Raw genomic sequence first — 20,962 nt, 5'->3', positions numbered from 1 at the left:
ATATTTGTAAAGCCCATCAGATGACTCTAAATATACAATCTGAGTTGAGATGCACTGGCTGAGAAGAGCTGGCAGACATTATTAGACTTATGTTTTTGGCCAGTCAGCAGAGACCCTCACTTCTTTAGAGACAGTCCTTAATTCTATTTTGAGGAATTACCTCTCCCAATCTGTAGGCAATCCTAACTACGCAACCACGCGTGGGTGAACGTGTTGTGCACGGCACAAGGGTGCCTGGTCAAGGCTGAGCTGGAGGCTGAAATCAAGCCCTGGTTCTGTTCACCCACCATGCCCAATGGAAGAGGGCTGTGCCTACCTCAGAGAAGGGCATTTTCCTCAAATTTTCACAAAGGTACCATCTGGGCTAGTAGCTACTATCCTGGTTGTTAATCAAGGTGCCCTGCTCTCCCCTAGCCAAAAATGAGGTAAATGCCCAAGTGTATGGCACCAGGAATCTATCTCTCCTTGGAATTTGCATCAAGGATGGAAAAATTGTGGGAGCTGATTCACCCCGGTGACCTGAAACAATCCTATCAGCTCCTGTTACAAGAACCTCCCAAAACTCCCTCATCCCTGCTCTTTTCAAACTTTTTCCTCCTGCCTTCCTGTTGATTTAGTACTTTGAAAAAACTGGTGCAGTTTAGGGGAGTAACGTGGCACAGGAGGAGAGGTGCCACTTTAGATAGGACGGCAAAGTTCTTGGTAGAGGTGATGTAAGGAGCCATACAGAGTTCTGATGGAGGGAAATTCCAGGCAGGTGGAATAGCAGAAGAGGTCCTTTGGAATGAAAGTGACACATTTGAAAAACAGCAATGACAGTAGTGAGACTGGAGCAGAATGAATGAGAAGGACGGCATTAGGAGATCACGGGCAGTATTTGGTGTGGGAGAGGATGAGACCATAGACTCTGGAATCAGCCTACCCCTCATTTTTTTTTTTTGCATTACACGAGCCTCTCACTGTTGTGGCCTCTCCCGTTGCGGAGCACAGGCTCTGGACGCGCAGGCTCAGCAGCCATGGCTCACGGGCCCAGCCGCTCCGTGGCATGTGGAATCTTCCCAGACCGGGGCACGAACCCACGTCCCCTGCATCGGCAGGCGGACTCTCAACCACTGCGCCACCAGGGAAGCCCAGCCTATCCCTCTTGAATTCACCACCTTTCAGCCGTGTGCCATCAGTCAAATACTTGACCTCTCTATTCTGCAGTGTCCCTGTCCACTAAATGGGGCTAATAATAGAACCTACCCTGAAAGGTTGCTGTGACTTGTTAATACATAGCAAGTGCTTAGAAAAGTGTCTGGTATATAAGTGCTCCATAAATGTCCGTTCTTGCTGCAAATCGTGATAGAGATTGCATTTTTATTCTCAATGAAACGAAAGCCCTTGGAGGATTATAAGCGGGGGAGAGACATGGACTAATTCAACGTTTAAAAGATCACTGACTATTATATAAATATGAAGAACAGCCTGAAGTGGGCAAGTGGGGAAACAGAGATCCAGGCATGGGACAGTGGTGGCTTCTAGTCAGGTGACAGCAGTCTCTATTGTTCCTGCTCTGCTTCAGAGAGTGGGACGGGACCCACTTCCTGCTGCTTCCAAACAAAGATCTCTAACTCTGAAAGAATGTGAGGCTAAAGGTGGTGGGAACGGAGGCAGGAGAGAGCGGTGATGGTCAGATCACACAGGGTCTTAATTGGGATTCTAAGGAGGCTCATCTTTTGAGGGAAGGCAATGGGGACTCTTCGGAGAGCAGACGAATGAGACAATCAGATTTGCATTTTCCAAAGATCTCATTGATGCTACATTTAAGATGAATAGGACAAGTGAGATTTTGAGATCAGAGATCCAGAAATGAGCATCATTTCTGGCCAGGAGGCTGGAGAAAGAATGTTCTGAGGTTGACATTAAGGTCTTGGGGATAATAGCTATTTCTTACTCCTCTCAGTGGTGGTTTAGGACTTCTAGTAAGAACTTTAGTTTCCGAGTTTGCAGTGGGCTGAGTCCTGTAGAAACTGGAGAAATACCATCACACATTGACTGGTTTCAAGGCAGAGCTGGGAGAATTCTATAAGGCAAATACAGCAGGACTTAATCAAAGCTAGTGGAACTAATCTCAGATTCCAGCCTCTAGGGCAGAGGTTATGACAAGGCAGCATGTGGGCCCAAAATGACACAGACATGTCTTGTTGGCCCTCTCACTATTTAAAAATGTAAATTAGTTTCTATGGGAATTTCATATTCAAATCTGAATTTTCTATAGAAAAAACCTGGCTGACCAGACGGGGCCCCCATTCCCACTGGCAGGATGGATTGGAGGTGGGGCATGGTGGTAACCTGGTCTCCAGTTTGCCTGAGCCCCCATCTGGCTCACCAGTGAACTCACCCTACTGCACAGCCCCTGTAAGCCTATGGGTTTGTGACCCTGCAAAGACATGCTTTGCCCATATTCTGTGCTAAAGAGAACAACTGAAGCTCTGGTGAAGTTCAGGACCTACCTGTAAATAGAAGGGCCTGGGGTGAGTTACCTGTTCACCCCACCAAATATGCCCAGCCCCCATCGACACCGTGTGCTTTGCACCAAACAGGGTCCTGGCGATTGTCCCCAGGGCCCACTTCCCCTGGAAGCCTCACTCCCTTTCTTCACTCTATGCACCACTTGTAACCGGCTTCCAGGCCCTCAGAATAATTGGGTCTAAGCAAGCATTCCCTCTATAAATATTAATCTGGATATGCTTGGAATACTCTGCTTCTTTTAGATGAATTGTTAACTAGATTTCTAATCGAGAGCTTCTTGATGAGCAAAGCAAGATCTCTCTGCTGGCTTGTTCCTTTATTGGGGGTGGGGGAAGGCGGAATTTGCTAGAAGTTGCAAGGGTTTATTTACGAGAGATGAGCTGTGTATGGTCCAGCTCCTTGAAGCTGTAAGCGCCCCCAGATTCTTCTGAACAATCTCAAGAGGACCACCCTTGCCAGGGAACCAGTACTGGTTAGGAGGTGGATTTTAGCAACTGACGGATCATAATTGGAATTTCAGCTCTGCCACTAAATAACAGTACAAATTTGGGCAAGTCACTTAACCTCTCTGGCCCTTGATTTTCTCTTCTATAAAATGGGGGTGATTATATGGGTCTGCCATGGCTGTAATGGGGATTTAATTAGGTAGTCTATGTGTTAGGTAATGCATAGCACGTTCTCAGAAAAAAAATAAATGTTAATGAAGGAGAGGATTTTGACAACTTCAGGGAGGTCAATGCATTTAGACACTTCTGGCCACCTGTACAAACTTCAGAGCTGCAAGATTTTCAGTTTTCCTGGATCCTAATTAGAGTGTGGAGGTGGTCCTGCCACACAATCGGCACATCTAAGTCATGGTTGTGTCTCAAGGTAGCAAATCCACCCACCCACCCACCCACTCATCCATTCAATGACCAATAACCGAGTACCCACTTTGTGCCTTGTATGGTGACAGTCCCGAGGACACAGTGGGAAATGGATGTAGTGGACAGGGCCTGGCAATGGGAAGGTGTCTGTGGCTGGGATCCAGGGGGCCTGATGGTTCACAGCACAGATTTTGGGCTAGAGCGGGTCCACTGCTATGTAGCTACGTCACCTTGAGCTCACAAAGGACCCCAGCTCACCAAAGCTCACTTTCTTCATCTGTCATATGGAAACAGTGTCTCCCACCAGAGTTGGGGATTACACTTTCTGCTTTTCTTGCTTGTCAGAGCTTATTTTTTTAAGGTTCAAATTCAATGAGCCAATGAATGTGAACTTGCTTTGCATGCTGCAAAATGCAAATGAACGTGTAGTGTTCGTCTTCTGAAAGGAAAATCACCAGGCCCAGCTTTCTCAGGATTTATATCAGGCTCATATCACTGTCATGGGCAGCCCTCCTTGGACTGACCAGTAGGCCTGTCTACTCTGCCCCAGCTGCCAATCAGTTTTATCTCCTGGGAGGATGCGGAGGCAAGGGAGGTGGTTTGAACCAACAAGCTCACTTTATAAGTGATCATGTCAGGGTGTCTTCCAGAAAGGCAGAGAACTAGAGCCCAGACATCTTCCAGAAACCCTGAAGAACATCCCTGTCTACACGGGGTGGACTTTTACTTAGTGGAATTCCAGGCCTTGCTACAGCACTGCCTTCCTGCACAAAATGGCATTGGCTTCTGGAGAAAGTTCTAGACTAGCACAGCCCTGGCAGTACAGCAGAGTGTTTAGCTGCATAGGCTCTGAAGCCAGGCTGCTGGGCTCAATACCTGCTCTGCCATGTCCTTGGCTGTGTGGCCTTTTGTATGGCACTTACCCTTTCTAGACCTCAGTTTCTTTGCACAATGGAGATGCTAATGAAACATAAGTAACAGGTGCGTTGTAAAGTCAGGCGAGGTAAAGCCGTTACCATGGCATCCATCAAGTCATCCATGGGTACCATGGCCGTTATCAAGTCATCCTATTATTACTTGGATGTCTTCATTCCTGGTGCTCCGTGGTGCCGACATCTCAGACTGGGCCATCGCTGAAGTATGAGATTAAAGGAAATAATATAAAGTGACTGATGGTAGAAGGACCTCAATAAATGGTTTTTATTAATATCATTAATATCATTTGTCATTACTATTATTATTTATAGTGGAGTGAAGACCAAGCTGGTGCCCAATTTGGATGGGGAGACTCTGGCTGTCACCCCTAGGGCTGTGAGTACTGGTTAGACTGGTCCACAGACAGCTCAGGGAAGGAAGGCTTCAGAGAAAACTACCCTGGTCCAGAGGGCTGTCATCATTTCCATTTGTTCATCTTTCTAGGAGCAGTTTTCATATGAGCTATGAAATGAGCCATTGAGGATTGCTGTCCCTTCCTTGACCTGGGTTCAGGTGGACATTGCAGAGGCATCTCTCACAAGCAGAGCAAGCTTACACATGCTGTACAATGTTATCTGCCTCTAGGGGTGTGATTAGGAACTATCTTTAAGGCAGACTGGGGACAACCCAGACAGGAACAGCCCCTGAGGCTAAGAGCTGCTCCAGCAGCCTCCTCCTGCCCACTGAGGTTAAACATGTTTCTTCCTCTAGTTGCTTAGAGCAACTTGGGCCAGCTGTATCCAAAGAATCTCCAAGGTGGGTTCTCAGGGTAAAGGAAGCAGCAAGGTGTCTATTCCTCTCTCTGAAGAGCTGACCTGAGAATAAGGTGTTAGCCACTCTTCGTCTCACTAGTCTTTGAGCTCCAAGAAGGCAGGGCCCATGACTGTTAATTTGTCCTCTGCATCTACAATGCTCAGCATACAGCAGGTGCTGGGAAGTACTGGATGGATGGGTGGATGGATGGATGGATGGGTAGATGGGTAAGTGGATGAATAAATGGATGGGTGGGTGGATGGGTGAGTGGATGGATGGATGGATGGATGGATGAATGGGTAGATGGATAAATGGATGAATAAATGGATGGATGAGTGGATGGATGGATGGGTGGATGGATGGATGGATGGATGGGTGGATGGATGGATGGATGGATGGGTGAGTGGATGGATGGATGAATCAACGAGTTTCTCTGTATCTCCTAGTTGCAGCACTCCCACAGCTGTGTTCCCCAATGTCCACAGACAATCACAGCCTAGCTCCCAGACTCTTCTCCCAAAAGCAGAGGCTTTAAAGCCCAGTCATTCCTTGGTATTTCCATCAGATGGGCTCAGCTCCATCTGTCTTCACTCCATTGGCTGACTCCACCCCAGGCTCCTCAGAGCTAACCAGACCTTAGAGACCCAGCACATACTCTTTGGCAGCCTCACCCTTTTGTACTTATATTCCAAGCTCAGGTGTATTAGTCAAGGTAATTCACTCCAGTTGCTGCAACAGCCTTTGTATCTCATAGGCTTATGGCAATGGCATATTTCTTACTCATATCATAATCCAATCAGCTATTGATCCAGCAGTCTTATATGCTGTAATTTAGCAATCCAGTTTCCTTCCATCTCAAGGCTGTGCCTTCTACATAGAGTTGTGCAGTCTTAAGCTGGATCCTTGTGCTCTAAATAAAGAGAATGAACCAAGGTTCTAGACCTTAGAGTCCACTGTTCACCTGTAAATGACAAGTGATGGCCAAGATCCTTAGGTAATATGCCTTGCCCACCTGGATATCAAGTGCTCCAATATGTGACACCATCCATCCAACTGCTTAAGCCAGAAACCCGAGAGTAATACTTGCCTCACTGGTTTCATTCTCACCACACACCAAATCTATCAACAGGTTCTATTGTATCTTTGGATCTACCTCTAAAACATGTCCTCATTTCTGTTAACTTTATCATTTGGGTATAACTTACACTCAAAATTGCATATAAGTATTAAACTCCATTCATTTTTTTTTCAGAGTTCATTGAATGCTTTTTTTTAACATCTTTATTGGAGTATAATTGCTTCACAATGGTGTGTTAGTTTCTGCTTTATAACAAAGTGAATCAGTTATACATATACATATGTCCCCATATCTCTTCCCTCTTGCGTCTCCCTGCCTCCCACCCTCCCCATGTCACCCCTCCAGGTGGTCACAAAACACCGAGCTGATCTATATATGAATGAAAAAATTATACAAAACTCACACACAAAAGTGTATATAAGTATTATGCTCCTATCATTTTTACCCATGAATGCACCCGTGCTACCATCTGTAAGATATACATTTCCAGCATCTGAGAAGTCTCCCCCATGTCCCTTTCCAGTGAATATCCCTCTAAGGTAACCACTATACTGAACCCTATCACCTGTTCTTGACTCACACATTGATGGACTCGTACAGTATATACTCTTTTGCAACAGACTTCTTTTGCTCGCCATGATCTGTGTGAGTTGCCTGCACGTTGTTGGGGGATCCAATGGTTTATTTACTTATCTATTTTCCTGCGGATGGACATTTGGTTTTCCAGTTTGGGGTTTCCATGAATAAAGCTGTTATACATTCTTTTACATTTTGTGTGTGTGTGTGTGTGTGGCCATGAGCACCCATTCTTTTTGGACATATTCCAAGGAGTCAACTTCTGGGGCTTCGGATACATGTATCTTGAGCTTTGGAAGATACTGTCAAGCAACTTTTTAAACATGTATATCAGTTCATACTCCCACCAGCAGTATATGAGAGTCGCAGTTGCTCTACTTTTTTTTGCCATCACTTATTTTAGTCTCTTTAACTGTATCCATTCTGACACAACCACGGTTTATCATCTCCGCTGCTATCACCCATGAACAGTTGCCTGGCCAGCTGCCCTGGACTCCTAACTGGTCCCTTTGTCTTCTGCTCTTTTCAATCCATTTTGTACCCGGCATCCGGGGTCTATCACTTCCCTACTAAAACCTTTCAATGGCTCCTGGTTACACTTAGAAATAAACCTATGCTCTTACAGTGACCTTCAAGCTTCTACATCTCCTTTCTCATCATTCAGACTTCATGCCAAATAATGTCTCCCCAATGGACCTTTCCTAGTGAATATACATAATGTCCCCAGGAAATCATTACCCAGCAAATCCATTGCTGTATTTTCTACACCTCTCTTATCACTACCCCCATCATCTAATTATTGGCTCAACTCTGAACTATCTTTTCCCACTTACCTTTAATCTCCACGAGAGCAGGACTCAGTGCTCCCTGCTGTGCCCCAGCACCCAGCCCAGTGCTGGGCACATTGTAAACCCTCCATAAGTGTTTGCTGGGTGCACTTGCTTCCATCTGGGGCTGGGGTCTTGAGAGGCCCCCAGTGCATGTTCTTGCAGCTGTTTCTGTTGTCACCAAGCCCCTGCACTTCTCAAGTCAATCTCAAATTGTGGTACATGATATTAAAAGCATCAGGACCAGATGATCAATTTTCCAGACAGGTTGCTCTGATTGGAATTCAACTCTGAAAGAAGTTTCTGGCCAAGAACCAACCAAACCCACAACTTGGCTGCCCAGTCACCTTCACTCAAGGCTTTTGGCTTGTGTCTCCTTGAAACATTCACTGGCTCCCCAGTCTAAATATCTCCCCATCTCTGAACATGTCAGTCCCCTGGCCCGCCCCTCCTCCACAGCTTCTATAAAATCTGCCTTCCAGGAAATTCTTGGAGATTTACTCTCCCCTTCCAGAGTCACCTGTGAGGGCAAGAAAGGTATTGTTATTATTCTCTGCATTTCTCACTTAAACAACCTGGGGCTGATCTAATGGAATCTCTCTCTCCTCTCACTCCCCTCCTTCCCAGGATAACCTGGAGGCCTGGCCACCTGGCTGCAGAAGTGAGATGGGCTGCAGAGAATCCACCTTCCTCTCTGAGACTGTATTTGAGAGAACGCAGAAACAGAGATGAGCTGCTTTTAGCTGTTTGAGAAAAAATGAGATCTTTTCCTAAGCAATTTCTAGTCGTGTAGAGGACTGACATACCATAAAATAGGCAGGGTAATCACAGCAGGTGAGATTAAAACCACGCCTGGAGAGCACAGATCCTCGAGGTGATAGGGGTGGGCTAAGAGCTGCTGGCAGCCTCTGTGCTGGGCGGTGCCCACCCCTGTCTCTACCTCTCTGTCTCTCTGCCTCTCTGTCTTCTCCGTCTATCTCTCTCAGACTCAGTTTCTCTTTCTCTGTCTGACTCTTTCTCTCTTCCGTCCCCTGATTCCTCCCTCCCCCAACTCCCAGCAACCACCGGAAGCCCATATGGACCTAAACTCCAAAATGACAGAAATAACGTCTCCATCCCTTTTTGCCTTAAGTGCACAGGTACCTCTGAAAGGAGAATTTTCAGAGATAGCTCTCACATGTTTCTCTCAATTATACACACACACAAATAAAAAACACACACGTGCACAACCGCTGTTGCACATCCACACACACTTGCATGCAAACATACCCACACACATACATACATCCACTCATACACCCGCTCTGCCCATATGGAGTACGTCTGGCTCTGCCACTCATTTACTTCCTTTCTATGCTCTCTCTCCCTTCAGTACCTTAGCCATACCCAGACCCCTGAAACGACCCCACTTGGAATCCTCATTCTGGATGCTTTGGTTTCACTCTCTTTCTAGATGTAGATGTACGTGCATTTAAACACCCACCTGTCTTATCTTCCTCCTGCTTGCAGATCCTTCCTCACACATCTGTGAAATGACAGCCCTTGCGTTCCTGCCCCACTTTGCCCCAGAGTGCAGGGTCAGTGCACTCCTTCCTCAGTATAGCCCTTCCCTTGGTGGAGAATGCACGCTGGTGACTTGCGTCGGCTTCTCTGCACGATGTCACCATGATTGACGGCTGTAACAGATGGCCCTGCCTTCTTTCCTTAGTGAGAAAGGGTGCACAAAAGCATGCCAACAGCAAGGACCCCTACAACTGAGATCAACAGAGTGGTATCCGACTTCGGCTCCCAGCCTGCCCAGGCTGTATGTCCGTAGGCCAGCTGTTCTCCTTTGAGGAGATATGACATTCGGTACAACTTCCTAATATAAATAATGATGTGATTCTGTAACTAGTCTCCAAGGACAACAAGGTCTTCTATATGAAGGACAACTGGCTTTTCTTCTAAGAGTAGTAGATTTGGCCTTGACGCGGCCAAAGCCAGAGAATTGGACTCTGTGTCCGACGCTGGCTAATTTCAGAATTCCATCGCTAATTCTCAAGCACATGCTGAGCTTTTCATATCAATACCACGGATGTAACAAGTGTTCTCAACTCCTCTTAATCTTACTAAACCGCGGTTCCTGCAAAGTAACTGAGTGATTTTCAGTCTGTTCACGTTAAGATTTAGTGTAGCATGCAAGCGGCTGAGCTGATGTTAACGTCTGAATCGTGAGCAGCCATATGGCCCCAGCCTTCCCTGCTCCCGCCTTAGCAAGGGCTTCCCCTGTCCAGGTTTGATGGCTGAGATACCTCTGAGGGCTGGTGGACACTGTTTCCCTGACTACTGGGAACGAAGTACACAGGAAGGTCAGAGGTAGCTGAAGGGTGGCAGAGGGGAGAGATTTTCTGCTGGTCCTCTCCAACATGTGGAGAAAGAAAAGAGGACTGAGATTTAGGAAACCTGGGTCCTACCTGCAGCTCTGCCCTCCCTCCCTCGGTGATACTAGCCAAGTCACCTTCTGTCTCTGGGCCTCAGTTGGAGCCCCAGTTTCCTCATTTGTGAGAAGGTAACTCGGACAAGTAGTTCTGAAGCTATTGTACTCAAATGGGGATCAAGTTCTTGAGCCTATGACCTGCTAACTGCCCAATCCCAGGTTATGACAAGTCTGACAGACTGGCCAAATAGTGTGTGTGTGTGTGTGTGTGTGTGTGTGTGTGTGTGTGTGTGTATAATTTTTTGCTAACTCAAAGAGGGGCAGAATTGGTCTCTAAAAATTTGTCTGCAGGATGTTAGGTTATTAAAAATATTTATAAAAAACTGGTTTATTTCCTCCCTCCCTCTCTCCTTCTTCCTGTCCTCTTTCCTTCCCTCTTCGTTCTTTTATTTCCTCTCAATGAATATTTATTGAGTAGTAATTTTGTTCCAGGTGTTTTTATAGGCACTAGTGAACTGGATGTGACAGCAGATTCTCGTCATAATGGTTGGAACATGGCAATTGTAGGACCTAGGAGGTGCTTCAGGATTACCTGCTATATAGAGCTAAGTAAATCTGAATGCCTTGGCATGTCCCTAAACTTGGAGGCTTGTGGGACAATAAGAGTCATTTTCTTTTTTCAAACTCAAGTAATATGGGAGGCTCAGCCATTTGTAGATCATTGGTTTGACATTGACATTCACCAGGATGATGTCATGGCCCAGTTGTCTAAAGAATGGACTCTGGGGCTTCCCTGGTGGCGCAGTGGTTGAGAGCCCGCCTGCCGATGCAGGGGACACGGGTTCGTGCCCCGGTCCGGGAAGATCCCACATGCTGTGGAGCGGCTGGGCCCGTGAGCCATGGCCGCTGAGCCTGCGCTTCCGGAGCCTGTGCTCTGCAACAGGAGAGGCCACGACAGCGAGAGGCCCGCGTACCGAAAAAAAAAAAAAAAAAAAAGAAAGAGAACAAAAGAACGGACTCTGGAGCCCAAATTCCCAGGTTTGAATCCAGGCTCTGATGCTCGCTCAGGGAGACAGTCTAACCTTTGTGCGTCTGCGAAACAAGGATAATAAGAGAAAACCTCCTTCCTAGGATTATGAGTATTTAACGTGTCAATTGTTGTAAAGTACTTAGAATTGGATCTGGTGAATTGTCAGTGCTGCTAAAATAAATTCTTCTTTTATTTCAGTATGTCGAAAACCACGTGGATTATCTTTTTATAAATAACGATTTCTTTTATCTGTTGTCCCTATTGCCACAAATGACACCACCTTGGTCCCAGACTCTCAGGTTCGTGTGGAATCCATGCTGAATACTGTCCTGGCAGGGCTTTGATGAGCAGAGCTGTGGAAACCCAGCTCTCAGCTGACACGCTCAAGATCCCCAGGGCTCACCTCTGTAATGAATCAACTTCTTCCCACCACTTGCAGGCTGAAGATATTTACTGGCTCCTAATCGACAATTCTTCAGTTTAGCATTTTATATCTGTTATGGTCTAGCTACCTGTTCGGCCTCCAGGAACACCTCTTGGAGAGGTTCCCAATGTTCTAGTTTTCCTGAACTGTGTCATTCCTTCTTTTCCTGTCCCCAGGCCTTTGCTTGCATTATCATTTATATCTAGGAGGCATCCTCTTCTCTCTCTATCCAACCAAGTGTATCGTTTCCTTCAAGGACCAACACACCATCACTTCCATTATGAAGCCCTACCTGAGTGTGAAGTCACCCGTCAGCAGTGGTTTGCTACTCCTCCGACCCTCCGGGGGAGATGTTTGCGCCGCATTCAATGAAGATCACATATTCTGCCTTTTACTCTGGTTATCAAGGAGATGGTAGATCACAGGGGTTAATGGCAGAGATTCTGGAGTCAGAACATCCTGACTGTGTCCTCTCGTTTTCTCACTTACTAGGGTTGACCATGGATAAGTTTCAGCTTCAAGCCTTACCTTTTCTATCTATGCAATAGTAAGAATAGTGCCTGCCCCTCCTGGCCTCCTAACTGGTCTCTGGTTCTACATTGGTCCCTGCAGTTCATCCCCCACACTGAAGCCACAGTAATTCTTTGAAAACTTAATGCGACCCCCCTGATTTGAAATCCTCCAACAATTTTTTCATTGTCTTCAAAATTAAATCCCCAATCCTTCCCTTGGCCTGTAAGACTTCTCTGGTATCATTTCCTACCATCTGCCCTCTGTCTCTGCTTCAGCCTCCTCGCTGTGTTCCTTGGACAGTCCAAACATGCCTCAGGGCCTTCACACGTGCTGTGTTCCCAACTGGAAGGTTCTTCCCCCAGGTATCCCATCACTCACTTTTACTTCATTCATTCATTGGAGAGACTTTCTCAGACCAACTCCCCATTAAAATGTCACTCCAGTCCCTCTCCACCTACTCTGCATTTTAAATTATTACCTCTAAGATGTATTATACACTTCACTGTCTATCTATTTCCTGTCTGTCTCTCCTCGATACCGCCATGCGGTAGCTAAGCCCCGTGAAGGCAGGGGACCATGGTGTGGTTCACTGTTTTATTCCAGGCCTTGGAAACAAAAAAAAAGTTCTTGGCACTTGAGTAATAATGAGTAAATAAATGAGTGAGGCTCAGCCCAGTGCCAGATCCAGGTGGGCTCGCAACATGCAACCGCCGTTACTGTTGAACTCTCGCGGCTGGGGCCTCCCATCTATCTCCCCACTGGTTTGTGAGCTCTTCAAGGGCAGTGGCTGTGTATTATTCATCTCTGTATCCCTCACAGAACCCAGCGCAGGAGCCCACCCGTGCATGTTAATGTCAAAGAGCTCTGCAGACATCAGAAGGCAAAAGCCACAAAACAGAATGAAAGCAGCCCCTTGCCAGGGTGTGTGGGCCCTGGGAGCATTTCATCGCTCTGTTATCTCTGGCAGTGAGGACACGGAACCCTCACTGACAGAACGCAGCAGCCAGAGCTTCAAGGACGACCGCTGGACCCGGACCGTCCCCTGTGGGGTCACGTGCTTCCCAGGAGGAGCCCACGCCGTGGTAGCTTCCGTCCTTACCCCTGCCTACCTCCTGGCCTTCCGTTCCTTCTTCCCTCCAGGAGTTCTGCCTCCTGACACTCAGCACCTCATCCTACTGTCTCAGTCCCTGCTGGAGCAGAGACACAGACTCCTTCCTACGTAAGCAGGAGTCACTCTCCAGGTGAGAGCTGTGACAAGGTCCCATCTCAGCAGTGCCCGGGAATCCGACACCTGGAGAGCCTTGTGTATTCTCCCTTAGCTCTCTGTCGAGCTGTGAATGTTATTAAAGTGCCCTATTAGAGTGAAAACAAAAATTCCAGATTAAACCACACAACATATAGGATTTAAAATACAGGCTGTGAATGTAATTTCCGTGGGAGCAGTGGTGAGCGAGTAAAGGGGGGTAATTTATGATTCTCCTGAGGAAAAGTAGAAGGCAAGACAGACACTCCAAGGTGATTCTTTCCTCTCCTCCTGCCCTGCTCAGACCCTCCCTTCGTGGCCTCTGGCCACTCCCTGTAGTCTCTGGAGCAATGCGGTTCCCCAAGCGGACAGCCCAGCTGGTGGTGCTGCCGACTGAGCCGCAGGCATCTGGAGCATCCCCAGGTGTGTTTACCTAAAGAGAGAGGGAGCATCAGGTAATAAACAAGTAGAGGGCTGGTGACTTAAAAAGGAAAGAAAAGCTATGCCATGTTTGTCCCCTAAACTTGGCATCCATGCGATGGAACTGAGCAGAGCTCAGCCTCATAATAATAATTCACCTCTAAGATTATTTTCGATGTATCAGGCTCTGCCCTAAGTGCTTCTCTTGTGTTATTTTATTTAATCCTCACAATCAGCTTGAGGCAGATACTACTATTATTCTCCTTTTCTAGGTAAGGAAACTGAGGCTCAGAGAGGGTAAGAACCTACTCGAGGCCACACAGCCTACAGGTGGCAGGTGCATTTGAAGGCAGGCAGATTCCCTTGATGGAGGGGAGTGCCTGGATCCCACTACTGCTATAGGCATCAGCTTGCATTTGAACAGTTGCCTTGTAGTTTCTTATAATGCTCAGAATAATGATAACAGTAACTAATACTTATTGATGCTTAGCAGGTGCTGCCCTGAGCACTTCTCTTGTGTTGCCTCTTTTATTACTCATATCCACCTCAGGAGGCAAGTGCGTTATTACAGTATCCCCATCTTTCAGATACAAAGACTGAGGATCAGGAAAATGGAGGGACGTGCCCAGCATCTCATGACCAAAAGGGGGAGGAACCAGAGTTAAACCCAGGCAGTCTGGCTCCAGAGGCCACCCTCCTAACTGTTACATTCTGTGCTCTCACATGCACTTCAGACACAGGAGGAGACTCTAATTCAAAAGTCAAAGCTCGTTCCTTAACGAACGCTGTTCCAGAATATCTCCAAGAGCGACGTGCATACTGGAGGTACATGCAGTGCGTTAGGTGGCACGCGGAGGAATCATCTTAATTTCCCTAAGTTTGTATTACTTTCACTATGCAATTCAGGGAAAAGATGCAGGCTCAGGTGTGCACTGGCTGTGTGAACCTGTGCAAGTCACTGATTTTCTCCAAGCTGCAGCCTCTTCAGTTTCACCTGCAAAATTGGTTAATTAAGACCTACCGTGTATAGGAAAGAGTCTGAACAAGTATCTGAGGGATGGGAGGCCCTCTGTGTGTGCGGGAAGAAGACAGGACCCAGGGAGGGAGGAAGGAAATAAGGGAGATGGGAGGGAAAGAAAGGATAGAGGGAAGAAGAGAGGAGGGAAGGGAGGGAGGAGGAAGGAAGAAAAGGAAGGAAGGAAGGAAGAGGGAGGGAAGGCAAGATGGACCGCAAACTGATGTGGACTCCAGTGCATTTAAAAAATATCTTTAGGTCTTCCCTGGTGGTGCAGTGGTTAAGAGTCCGCCTGCCGATGCAGGGGACACGGGTTCGTGCCCCGGTCCGGGAAGATCCCACATGCCGCGGAGCGGCTGGGTCCGTGAGCCATGGCCGCTGAGCCTGCGTGTCCGGAGCCTGTGCTCCGCAACGGGAGAGGCCGCAACAGTGAGAGGCCCGCGTACCGCAAAAAAAAAAAAAAAAAAAAAAAATCTTTAAAGCCTTAATAACCCTTTAATGGGTACTTGCTCTGTACCAGGCACTGTTTGAAGGTGTGCACACGTTCTCATCCTCACACTGACCCTATTATGTAGTTATCATTCTCTCCATCTTGCAGATGAAGACACTGAGGCACAGATGGTTGGAGGTCTGCTGATGGTGGCTTTGCTAGTAGTTGGCACGGCTAAGGCTTGAGCCCAAGCAGCCCGGCTGGAGTCCATGCCATGAATGCATGGCTGCTCCAAACCGGGACGAGAAGCCGGGGCGTGGTCAGCCTTTGCCAACACAGTAGCTGACTCTGTTCCCTCTCGACAGCTGAGCTGGCCCACGGTCCCCACACCAGGCACTTGGCAGGGACTTGCAATCAATTTTGCCGTATTTGAATCTTTCTCACCTGTGAGGCTGGCATTGAGAAAAGAAGAGGATGAGACAAGTAAGTACCGACTATCTCCTATGCGCTGTGCTCAGCTATGGCCACACCCTCCACTGTGCAGACTCTCCCCAAGGGCACTCCGGGTACCACTAAGGTGGCATATGGAGGGATTCAGTTTTTAAAGTCATCCACCATTTTACTGTGTGTTAGGAAAGCCAATGTTGTTGAGATTTGCAAGATGTTCTTAACAAGGTCATGGATAAATAATATTCAAGTTAAGAATAGAAGTGGGTCAATTTACAGGGGGAAAATTAAGGAACCTGTCACCCTGGAGGTACAAGTGCCTGAAGGCAAAACAAGAATGATAGAAGCTTAGGAACTTGCATTGTTTCATCAAATTCTCTCTATAACCCTGTGTATGAATTGGTCATTCCCGTTTTATAGATGAAGAACAAGGGGCTTAGATCAATCGAATAGCTTGCCCAAAGCCTCAACACTTGAAATCAGCAAAGTAGAACTTGGAATGCTACTGCCTGACCATTTTGGGGTTCTCTCTCCACCATCTCAATGGTTTGTTCCTTCTGCTACACTTGCCCTTGAGACCCTTACCTGACCCCGCCCCCTCTGCCCCCACCTCTGACTTCCTTTCTCTCAAGGGACTCACTGAAATCTGAAGGAGTCACTAAAGCCAGTGGAAGTGTATTTATTTAAATTGCCAAGATAAATTAACTTTTAGAGCCCCGTTGGAAGAGTCCTGCAAGCCTGGGCTGTGGATTGGGAGCCATGAATATGCAAGTACACGGAGCCATTGAATTAGGCTGCTGTAAACATATCTGGAGGCAGCTGCTTATTTAATAATCTGGGAGAACCACAGGAATAGACAAGCGGTCGCTCTGGCCCATTTGCATGGGTAAAGTGATAATTTTATAACACAATTGCAGCAATTAGGTTTCCCCAGACAAAGTCAGGGGAACACCATTTGGGAACAATCTTGGGTGTCGTCAGCGGAAGACTGCTGCATCCTCACCCCAGCTGTCAGACAGAACGACCTGTTTCCTGCAGCTGCAGCCTTGTGAAGCAGTGGAGAGCGGGACCCAGGAGTCAGACAGACTCAGGTTTGAGTCTCAGTGTTGTTGCCTTGAACTATGTAACCCCTAGTTGATGACCTAATCTCTCTGAACCCCAGTTCATTCATCTGCAAATGCGGATATTATTGGTACCTTCCTTTAATGGGTCGTTGTGAGGATTGAAAGTGATCACCTATCTAAAGCTTTTAGAACACTGTCTAGTACAATGATTCTCAAAGTCTTCTGCACACCAGCATCACTGAGAACCTTCCAAAAATTTGCTGATGTCTGGACCCCACCTCTAGAGATTCTAATTTGAGCATGAATATTAGAATCTTTTAAAATATCTCAGGTGATTCTAATGCATTGCCAAGGCTGAACACTACTCTCCAAGTACAAAAGTGATGCTTTAATAGACAGAAGCTAGAGTTATCATTTCTTTATCATTATACTTGCACTCAGGGGGCAAGTACAAAACTTCTCTCTGACTTCTGAGGGGGCTTGAAATTCATCAGCAATTCATCCTTTGTCCTCATCCCTGATCTGGCCAATGTCTAGTCTTCTTAGAAGGGGAGAAAAGTGGGATGTGGTTGGGTGAGGGAAGCATAGCTTCAAGGAGAACTGGGTGATAATGGGTCATTACCTCTCAGCACATTCTCTAAAATTGGAACTTTTCAAATAGTCGCTAAATATAGCCACTAGGGAGAACAGTATGGAGGTTCCTTAAAAAACGAAAAATAGAGCTACTATATGATCCAGCAATCCCACTCCTGGGCATATATCTGGAGAAAACCATGGTTCGAAAGGATACATGCACCCCAATGTTCATAGCCCCACTATCTACAATGGCCAAGGCATGGAAGCAGCCTAAATGTCCATCGACAGACAAATGGATAAAGAAGATGTGGTACATGTATACAATGGAATATTACTCAGCCATAAAAAGAATTAAATAATGTCATTTGCAGCAACATGGACGGACCTAGAGATTATCATACTAAGTGAAGTAAGTCAGACAGAGAAAGACAAATACCATATGATATCACTTATATGCAGAATCTAAAAAAATGATAAAATGAACTTATTTACAAAACAGAAACAGACTCACAAGTTTCTAAACAAACTTACGGTTACCAAAGGGGAAAGGTGTGGGGAGGGATAAATTGGTAGTTTGGGATTGACATATACACACTACTATACTTAAAATAGATAACCAGCAAGGACTTAACGCATAGCACAGGGAACTCTGCTCAATATTCAGTAATAACCTAAACGGGAAAAGAATTTGAAGAAGAATAGATATACGTATATGTATAACTGAATCACTTTGCCGTACACCTGAAACGAACACAACATTGTAAATCAACTACAGTCCGATATAAAATAAAATTTTCTAAAAATATATAAATAAAATAATTTAAAAATAGTCACTAAAGATAATACATAGATAGAATTGTTACAGCTATGGTGGACAATCACTGGAGAAGGCAGATTTCAAGCAAGAGCGTGAAACACATGCACAAAGTGATCGAAGTGTGTTATCTTTTAGGATGCTCATTCCCCCTCCTTCCCCTGCCCCAGATGCTGCTGCTGAACCAGTTACCCTGACCCTGATCCCCTTACAAGGTCCTCACCCAGTGTTGTAACTTGTTCTTCTAGGAGGGGCATGAGGCATGAACTTAACCCCCGGGGCATCTATGTGAGAAACAAGACGCAGCATCCTTGTCTAATTACCCGTGGCCTCTGTTCTGGTCCTCTGCGCTTCCTGCTGCATTTCCCTGCTAGGGCTGAAATCCTTTTCAAATCCTGGCCTCCTTTACTGAGTCATTCACCTCATGCCCAGCTCCACTTTCTCCTTCCTCTGACAGCCTCCTTTTCATCTGGGCTGTTCAGAATCATGGTCACATGTTGGTAGATCACCTGAGAGCCATTCTCAGCTCCCTTTTTGCTGGCAAAACTCACTTCTTATCTTGGAATGTCAGATACGCACGCTCCCAGACTTCCTTGCTGTTAGTTTTGGCCAAGTGGCCCAGTGCTGGCCAATGAGATGTAGGCAAAGCATCTTCTGTGGGGCCTTGAGTTCCAGAAAGCAGTGAAGTTACTGATCAACACAGCTTGATTTCACAGAGAATCAGCTTTCCAAGTCTTTGACACTACCGTAAGGGTCCTAGGAAGTTTCCCATCTGACCATAAAATAATAATGGATTCCAAAATGCCCACTGGTGATATGACAGTTAAAGATGATGATAATGGATTATTGTCCATAGTTCATGACCTGACCATGTGACCACTCCCTGCCTTTGAAAACACTAAGACAGGAATCCTCTATCCTCTGGTCTAAAGACAGCAACAGTGGACAGCCAGAGCTGGCTCCCTGTTGGTGGAATTTGGGATTCTTAGGTGATGACTAGGGTGGCCAGATGAGCAGTGAAAGCTCTTTGGAACCCCTAGAACACTGATAAGGAATATTGTGAACCTTGAGTTGGGTTACTGAGTTGGAAAGCACGGGAGCTTGGATGTTGGGCTGGATTACTTCCAAGAATATTTCTTGAAATCTTTCTCTTTGGAGAAAAATAAGACCTACAAATGTTTAAGGCCACTGCTGTGGACTGAATTGTGTGCCCCCCAAATCCCTATGTTGAAAACATAACCCCTAATGCGACTGTATTTGGAGAAAGGGCCTTTCTGGAGATAATTAGGGTTAAATGAGGTCCTGATCTGATAGGATTCGTGTCCTTATAAGCAGACACCAGAGCACCTGCTCTCTCTTTCCTTCTCTTTCTCTCTTTCTCTCTCTCTCTCTCTCTCTGCCATGTGAGTACACAGCAAGAAGGGAGCCATCTATAGGCCAGGAAGCGAAGAACTCTCATAAGGAACCAACCGGACTGGCATCTTGAGCTGGGATTTCTAGCCTCCAGAGATGTGTAAAACTAAATTCCTGCTGTTTAAGCTCCCCAGTCTATGGTATTTTGTTATGGCCACCTGAGAAGACTAAGACAGCGATATACCAGAGTATTCAGTATTCTTACTTAAGGAGAGATCCAGTGGCCTGAAACAAAGGATGGGTCCTTCTCTATGTCAAGGTAAACATGTCCAATGGGCAGCTGATAAACTCCTGGGTTGACTCTCTGAGGGCCTACCTCCCCGGGCTGTGGTCTAGTAAGTTGCCATCTGCCTCTACACTTTTTACTACGTTGTATAGAAAAGATACAGAGCCCTTCCTAAGAAGTTTAACTGGTATCTCCAGGCCTCTGATGTTCTCTTCTATCTGCTGAGACCAGAATTAGTGGAGTCTTCATAACACTTCTGTCAGGCACCCAAGAATCCTTTCTATCTTTTTGTGGGCATGACTTTCTACAGAGTCTGGAACAGTACACAAAAGTCCTATGTGGGTGTGCTCCACTACGCTGTGGCAAAAGCAAATAAAAGAAGAAATGGATTTTACATGCAAGGAAATGAGGCTCAGAGAGGTTATTTAACTCGTTCAAGTAAGTGGTAGGACAAAGACATGGAGTCTAAGCCCAGGCACAGTCTTAATCACCACTCATTGTTGGAAATGAGGTGTAGTGTAAGAAAATAAAAATCACCCTCCATCCCATAACCCAAAGATAATCATAATTGTTAACATTCTAGTTTATTTTTCTCCATTTTCACAACTTGGGATCATACCATATATATTCTGTATTCATCTTTCATTTAATCTAATATCATAAATACTTCCTATGACATTAAATATTTTTTGTAAAACATGAAAGAAAGAGAACTGGATGGAAGTTTCTTTTTCAGGGATATGTATAAATACTTTTATCTTCCATTTGATGAAGAGAATCTAGTACAAAAGTCTGGAAACTGATGCATGTTGATGATTAAGGGCCGTGTTTTATCTGTGGACACATGCCTTGGGAAATCACCATAAAACAAATCTTTTTCTGAAGAGGGCAGGATCATATGTAAAACCTGTACATAGGCCTAAATCTCATTCATTAGACGTCATCACCCTCAGCTATGATTGCCATTGTGTTTCTGATGAGAGGACATATTCCCCGACCTTAAAGAGCACCTACATGCCACAGACTAACTGGATGGTTGGCTTGACTTCATGTGTTAACATCACTCTTCCCTCATCTGAAAACAGACATCAATTGAGACCAAACTACACCAAAATCCAGCCTGAAGTGGAAGTGAGAGAACAGAAGTCTGCCATCCACAACAGTATAGGGATTTCCATCTAGCTGCACACCTACCATGTCAGATGGTCTTGCATACTTCAGTATTCTCTTATGTTCAATAAAATACTCATAGTTTTCAAGAACAGAATAATAAACTTTCTTATGGTCAGTTGGGTTTTCTGCTACTTGCAGCTAAATACACTACCAATTAATAAAGACAATA

The 20,962-nt window shown here is 45.9% G+C and overlaps 1 pseudogene; it reads left to right on the top strand.

Moving 5' to 3' along the window:
- Positions 1-9,994: 9,994 nt before the first annotated feature.
- On the top strand, positions 9,995-19,694 carry LOC116740483 (annotated as a pseudogene).
- Positions 19,695-20,962: the final 1,268 nt, after the last annotated feature.

The sequence above is a fragment of the Phocoena sinus genome, chromosome 15 (assembly GCF_008692025.1).
Source record: "Phocoena sinus isolate mPhoSin1 chromosome 15, mPhoSin1.pri, whole genome shotgun sequence".
NCBI classification, from domain to species: Eukaryota; Metazoa; Chordata; class Mammalia; order Artiodactyla; family Phocoenidae; genus Phocoena; species Phocoena sinus.
The sequence above is the reverse complement of the archived record's forward strand: the minus strand, read 5'-3'. Positions and strand labels throughout refer to the sequence as shown.